Source organism: Gambusia affinis, linkage group LG02 (genome assembly GCF_019740435.1).
Source record: "Gambusia affinis linkage group LG02, SWU_Gaff_1.0, whole genome shotgun sequence".
NCBI classification, from domain to species: domain Eukaryota; kingdom Metazoa; phylum Chordata; class Actinopteri; order Cyprinodontiformes; family Poeciliidae; genus Gambusia; species Gambusia affinis.
In genome coordinates this window covers 1,285,181-1,291,324 of record NC_057869.1, presented here as the reverse complement: position 1 = coordinate 1,291,324, position 6,144 = coordinate 1,285,181, and the positions used below count along the sequence as shown (strand labels likewise).

General features: G+C 40.1%; 1 long non-coding RNA gene across 1 annotated transcript; it reads right to left on the bottom strand.

Annotated features, from left to right (window-relative positions):
• Positions 1–214: 214 nt before the first annotated feature.
• Positions 215–4,806, bottom strand: LOC122824259. The gene is made up of 3 exons (XR_006369472.1): positions 4,623–4,806; positions 897–985; positions 215–713 (listed from the first exon to the last, which is right to left on the bottom strand). It is a non-coding gene; the product is annotated as an uncharacterized LOC122824259 (long non-coding RNA).
• Between the last annotated feature and the right edge of the window lie 1,338 nt (positions 4,807–6,144).

The following is a 6,144-nucleotide window of genomic DNA, read 5'->3' as shown; positions in this document are numbered from 1 at the left end:
TTCTTGATTTTGTCTTGTTTTCTGTATCTGTGCTGTATAAGTATTGCCCTGTTAATGTTATTTTCTTTTTTGTTTTTGTATAAACGTTCAAAAATACCTAATAAACATAATTCATAAAAAAATATATATATGGGATTTTCTTTGTTCTTTCATGGTTCATATCTTAAATTTCATTCATAATAGTCTTTAAAAGTTTTAAATTTGAGTGCAGAAATCCTGATAAAAGCATCCATGAAAATCCTGCAGCTTATTTATTAATTTATTAATTATTTGTTATGAATTATTTATTATAGGCCCAGAAGCTTCAGCATCCAGAACATCAAGCCTGTTTGAACAAACACAATGGATGAATATGCTTTTTTTCTATATTCTTTTTATCTTATCCCTTCCTGTAAGCCCCGCCCTCTCCGTTTACTGTAACTGTCAGCGATCAATCACTGCAGACTGAAAACAAATAAGAGCTGCGGGTTTCCAGCACGTTGTCTGCACGGATCAAAGCTCAAACATTTTTCCTCTCTGCTGCTGCCAAAATCAACACTGTAAAGAATCTCACCTGTCGGGCCACTTCTCAGCCGACCCAGCTGAAGGAGTCCGGCTCCACGGTCCGTTAAACCCGTTTGACTGAATTGTAACCAGCTGATTCGTTCACTGCATGCAGATACGAGACCTGATCTAAACAGCCCCAGACAGAGATCCTGTAGATTTATCTCTTCCTGCAGGATGAAAACACAGATTTCTGTTACTACATTTAAATGATTACTTTAAATCAAATTAACTGCCACCAGCTGCTGGTAACATGAACAGAATTACACCCATGATTATAAGAAACTAATGTTATCACTTCTGATGACGAAACCTAAGAAAACTTTGTTGGATAAATGTTCAGAGTGACGAACCTTCACAGGCGTAAACAAAGAGCTGAATGAGGAAACATCAGATATCTGCAAAAATAACAAATAAATGCTCCACACAGCTGACTCAGCATCTGCAAAAAACAAGGTTACTGTTTATACTTCAAGTAAATGTACTTTGTAAAAAAAACACAGAAATAGATTATAAGAGCTCTTTTTGTTTTGTTGTTTGATTCATTCACAGCTCTACAAACTGATGCAATGTGAATGTAATTTCTCTCAGTTGATGAAGAAAAACCTTTTGGACTTTCACGAAAAGTCGGGATGTTTTTATAGTTCCTTCCTCCCTCAGTGTTTAAATGTTATAGTTTTCAGACAACTTCCAAGAAAACAAGGAATGTGAAGAACTGTGGCGCAGATATGAAGAGGCTGAAAATCCTGAAAGCACCATGTGTTTCCCTTGCTGCCCTCTGGGTGGCGCTACGAGTCAAGGAGTGACGTTTACCAACTGCTTCATTCCTACAGCAGCAGATTAAACAGCAAACCGGAGCTTTTATTACTCATGTGACGCTGTAAAATAATAGTTTTCTTGAGTGAAATTGTTTTTTTTATTTTTTTAGTTTTATGTTCCGTGTGTAAGGTCCTGGGTTCGATTCCCAGCCCGGGGTCTTTCTGCATGGAGTTTGCATGTTCTCCCTGTGCATGGTGGGTTCTCTCCGGGTTCTCCGGCTTCCTCCCACAGTCCAAAAACATGACTGTCAGGTTAATTGGTCTCTCTAAATTCTCCCTAGGTGTGTGTGTGTGTGAATGGTTGTGTGTCTTGTATGTCTTGACACCCTGTGACAGACTGGTGACCTGTCCAGGTGACCTCGTGACCCCGCCTCTCACCCGGGACGCAGCTGGAGAGGAACCAGCAACCCTCCTGACCTCATTAGGGACGAAGGATGTTCAGATAATAGATGGATGGATGGATGCTGGAATCAATGACTGATTGATTCCTAGGTTCATTGATTACCAGTCAACTGTCTGAATGATTGATTAGTTTGTCATTCTTTGTATGACTGATTGATAAGTGAATAAATAAGAACATTCAAAACCACTTCTAAGAATTTTAGCATGAATTCTTTCATGTTTAATCTATTTTGACTCTTGTGTTCATTTAATGCTCAATATTTTCCATCATTTTATCATCTGAAGATGCACATTTAATCTGATGTCTGTTTAGAAAAGGATCAGTTGGTTTCATAAGTTATACTAAACAAACAGATTCTCTCCATAAAAATGTGGATTTATCTTTTGCTCATTTATGTTTTTTCTCACCAGCTGTCAGTCCGGTCCAGAGCGACTTCTGATACCTGTAACTACCCCCAGTCCTGGGACTGTTACAGTGGAAACTGTTCCCACCCCTCCAGCAGACGGTTATCTCAGATCGACAGCAGCTCTGATAAGAATCAGTGGTGTGAAGCAGAAAACATTCAGAGTTGGATTCTCCCTTCTGACAAACCGGTGAAGTTCAGGTGAACGTTTTCTTCTAATCAAACCAAAGACCAGTTGATGTGACCTGTCAGTGTTTGGTGCCAAGCTTTAAATGAACGTATCTGTCCTCTCCTTCCTAAAACCAGGGCAGCCAGCTGCTGCTGGACCTCAACGCGTAACTCTGTCAGTAACTGGAGCCTCAACATGCTGGTGGATTTGGGATCCAGGTCGGACACTAGAAAACCAAATAAATCCCCAAACGTTGCCGTTCTCCCCATCATCAGGTACTTATCCTACCATTCCACTGTTTAATTTACTTTTCCAAATCTATACTTTTGAATAAATCACGGTCTGATGTATTGTCTAAGTTAGAAAGAGAAAGTACCTTCAGGCTAAAAACTCTGAAAAGTAAACCACAGTGCAAACTCCTAAAGAAGGACTTTGAAGAGATGTTTGAATCATGAAACAGATTTAGAGCAGAGAAACATGAAAGAAGCACAGCAGGTGTTTCAAGTTTTTGGTTTTAGTTCTCTTTTTACATTGGTAGTTTAGTTCACCTGTCCAGGGTGACCCCGTGACCCCGCCTCTCGCCCGGGACGCAGCTGGAGAGGAACCAGCAACCCTCCCGACCCCATTAGGGAAGAGGGGTGTTCAGAAAATGGATGGAGGTTCCGTGTGTTTTAAATTTGGACGGGTGGGTCCAGTTAATACAGAACCGCAAAACATTTTAACAGGTCCAGAAGAACCACAGCAGACAACAAGTTGTAAACAGCAGGGGGCGCCATTCCTTTGTGGGCAGCTGACAAACTGCAAGACCAAATGTCTTCATGATCAAAGCTGTGACGTATGAATGACCATAACAGGAAATCTTGTTCATAAAACTGATTTATTGTTACAACAGAGACGTTTCGTTACAGTTTGTGCATCAGCTTCAACAGATTTCTGAAACATTTTTTAAGCAAGAGGAATTTTTACAATTAATCTGAAATCCTAAAATTATTAACAGTAACTTATTGTGCTTATGTTTTCATGGATTGAGGAAAGATTTTTAAAAATTCAAATATTCAAAGATTTTTATCGCAGGCATTCAAAGAAACATTCACAGTTTGATTGTTAGACAATTTGCAAAATTAAAGTTCACAAAGCATTAAAATCAGATAATTCCCTTTTAGCATGCAACTCAAACCAAACCAAAAAAAACTCAAGAAAGAACATAAATCCTCAAACAGAATCTGAAACTTTTTTACTAAAAAGAAAATATAGAAGCTCCATCTTCTTAATCTACTGGGCGATCAGAGTCGACTGGAGAATCTGGTAGGCGTTGATATTTAGTTCTGGTTCTTCTTGACCGGTAGACGACCAGACCGCAAACCAACAGGCAGCAACCTCTTGAAAACAGAGCCTCTTTTTTGGAGATTTATTGGAGGGTTTTCAAAAACGCAACCCCCAAAATGAATTCCATATATCTCAGGAACTACAAGGTGTATTCGATTGGTTCAGGTATCAGAATAAAGGTAATATAGCAGAGAATACTCTATACTCAAATCAACATTTGTATTACCAAGTAAGAGCAAATACATATGGCACTTAGTGAAGGAGACTTTTAGCTTGAGATGAGTAGTTCAGCAAATCTGAACCTTCTCTTTACCTCAAAGATGCAACCCTCAGACTGTCAACCAGATACCGGTATCAACAAATAAAAATTTGATGAAAATATTGCAATTTTCCAGCAGTCACTGAGCAAAAGGCAGGAGGGGCTGGACAGGTTGTCAGTCCATCAGAAAGGTGGAATGATGTGGAAAAATAACTGAGATTTGACGTTGAGCTGCAGTTCAATCCTGTTGATCTGATGTGAGAAAATATCAACACTAAAATACAGAACTGACTGAACTAGAGAATTTTGTATTTGATGATAGAATAGCAAAGTTACTAGCAAAAACACAGCAAACAGGAAGGAATACAAAGCTGCTGCATGCTAAAAATAAAAGCTGTGGCTCAGGAGAACCACCTCATTGTCATGTTCCGTGTTTTTCTGTGTGTTTATTTTTCGAGTTGTCGTGTTGTCTTGTCTCCTCTTGATTGTTCCCAGGTGTGTCTCGTTTCCTTGATTACCCTCTGTGTATTTAGCCCCACCTGTGTCCTATGTTCATCAGCCCGTTGTCTCAGTCCAGTCGTGTGCCTTGTTACCTGCGTAGAGCCCTGGATTCCACTCAGCAGTGCTGCCTTGGTTTTTGGACTATTTGGATTATTTTGTGTCAAGTTTTGGTTCGTTAAAACCACGATTTCGCTCCTTACCTGTGTCTACAGCGTCTGCCTCACCACCACACCCTGCACTTCATGACACTCTTATGTGCCTCAAACAGCAACCTTCGAGGTGGGCCGTTTGGCCGTTTGGATGGAACCCAAACAGCCAAACAGTTCAGTTTGATCTATCATCAAATACAAACAGAACGTCTGATTCACTTTGAACCAAACTGATTCTAACGGCATCAAACTGAACGTCTGACTGGCTGTCACTGCAGATAGCTACTAGCAGCTCTTTAACCTCCAGCTTTCATGTAGCTGAGGTCAGCTGAGTCCACATAAACTGACAGCTGAAAGCTAGCAGCCTCATGTTTCAGCAGCTGGCATACTTCACTAGTTTTAATTTCAGTTCCAGTAAAGAATAAAAACATGTAAAGGGATCAGCCTCCACACCTTTTACGATAATGTAATGAGGAACCTGTTTTTTGCAAGTCACGGTGTTTTCCACACAGGTCATTCAGCTCTCAGAGTTCAGTTTTATAGACATAAAGTGTCGTTTCCAGAACCAGAGACTAAAATCTCAGACCAGAGAAACTCATCCAGGCTCTAGTTTCTCTTTAGTGGTTTGATTCCTGCAGCAGCATCTTCACAGGTCTGATTGACAACCCAACGGTCCAGAACGCTGCTGCTGGAGTTCTGACTAGAACCAGGAGGATGGAGACACCACCTGGTTCTACATCACCTGGTTCTACACCACCTGGTTCTACATCACCTGGTTCTACACCACCTGGTTCTACATCACCTGGTTCTACCTCACCTGGTTCTACACCACCTGGTTCTACAGTCCTTCACTGAGAGACTTTAAACTACTGCTGGTCGTTTATAAATGGTTTAGCACCACAACAACACATTAACGATCTGCAGCTGTTGCATCAACCATTCAGATCTCTCTGGTTCTGGTTCTGGTTCTGCTCTGCATCCCCAGAACCCAACATAGAGAAACAGCATTCAGCTTCTATGCACCACACATCTAGAGTTTAGAGTTTAGAGGAGAAAATGGGATTTAAAATGTGTTTATATAATCTCATTATCAGATGTAGAAGCAATTAGTGTGTTGTAATTTCAGATTTGGTTTCTTTTCATAGATTTCATTGATTAGCTTTTTAAAAAGTGTTTGTTCTTAGGAAACAACATGCAGTTTCCTGCTGGGTAATATTTAGGTCATAAGATTAGCTTGATCTCTTTTTGCATTCTTTGGTATTAACCACAAGCTGCTGTTCATGCAGCAAGCTTAGCAACAGCAATGCTCATTAAGACGTTTGGTATGCTGTCGCTTCAGAGATAGAATTACTTTCCAATGTCACACCATCTGTGACGGTAACTATCCCTCCCAGGAATGTGGCTGTGGTGAGTTTCCAAGATAGATAAACATCAGGGCTGGTCTAATTAAGCAGAAAGTTTGCAAGTTTGATTTTCCAAACATGCTTTAAATCTCCAGTTTTTCACTGAATATTAAATGAGAATCCAAGATAAAATTAATTTATTTTTCTTCTCAACTTGTTTGATTTGAGCG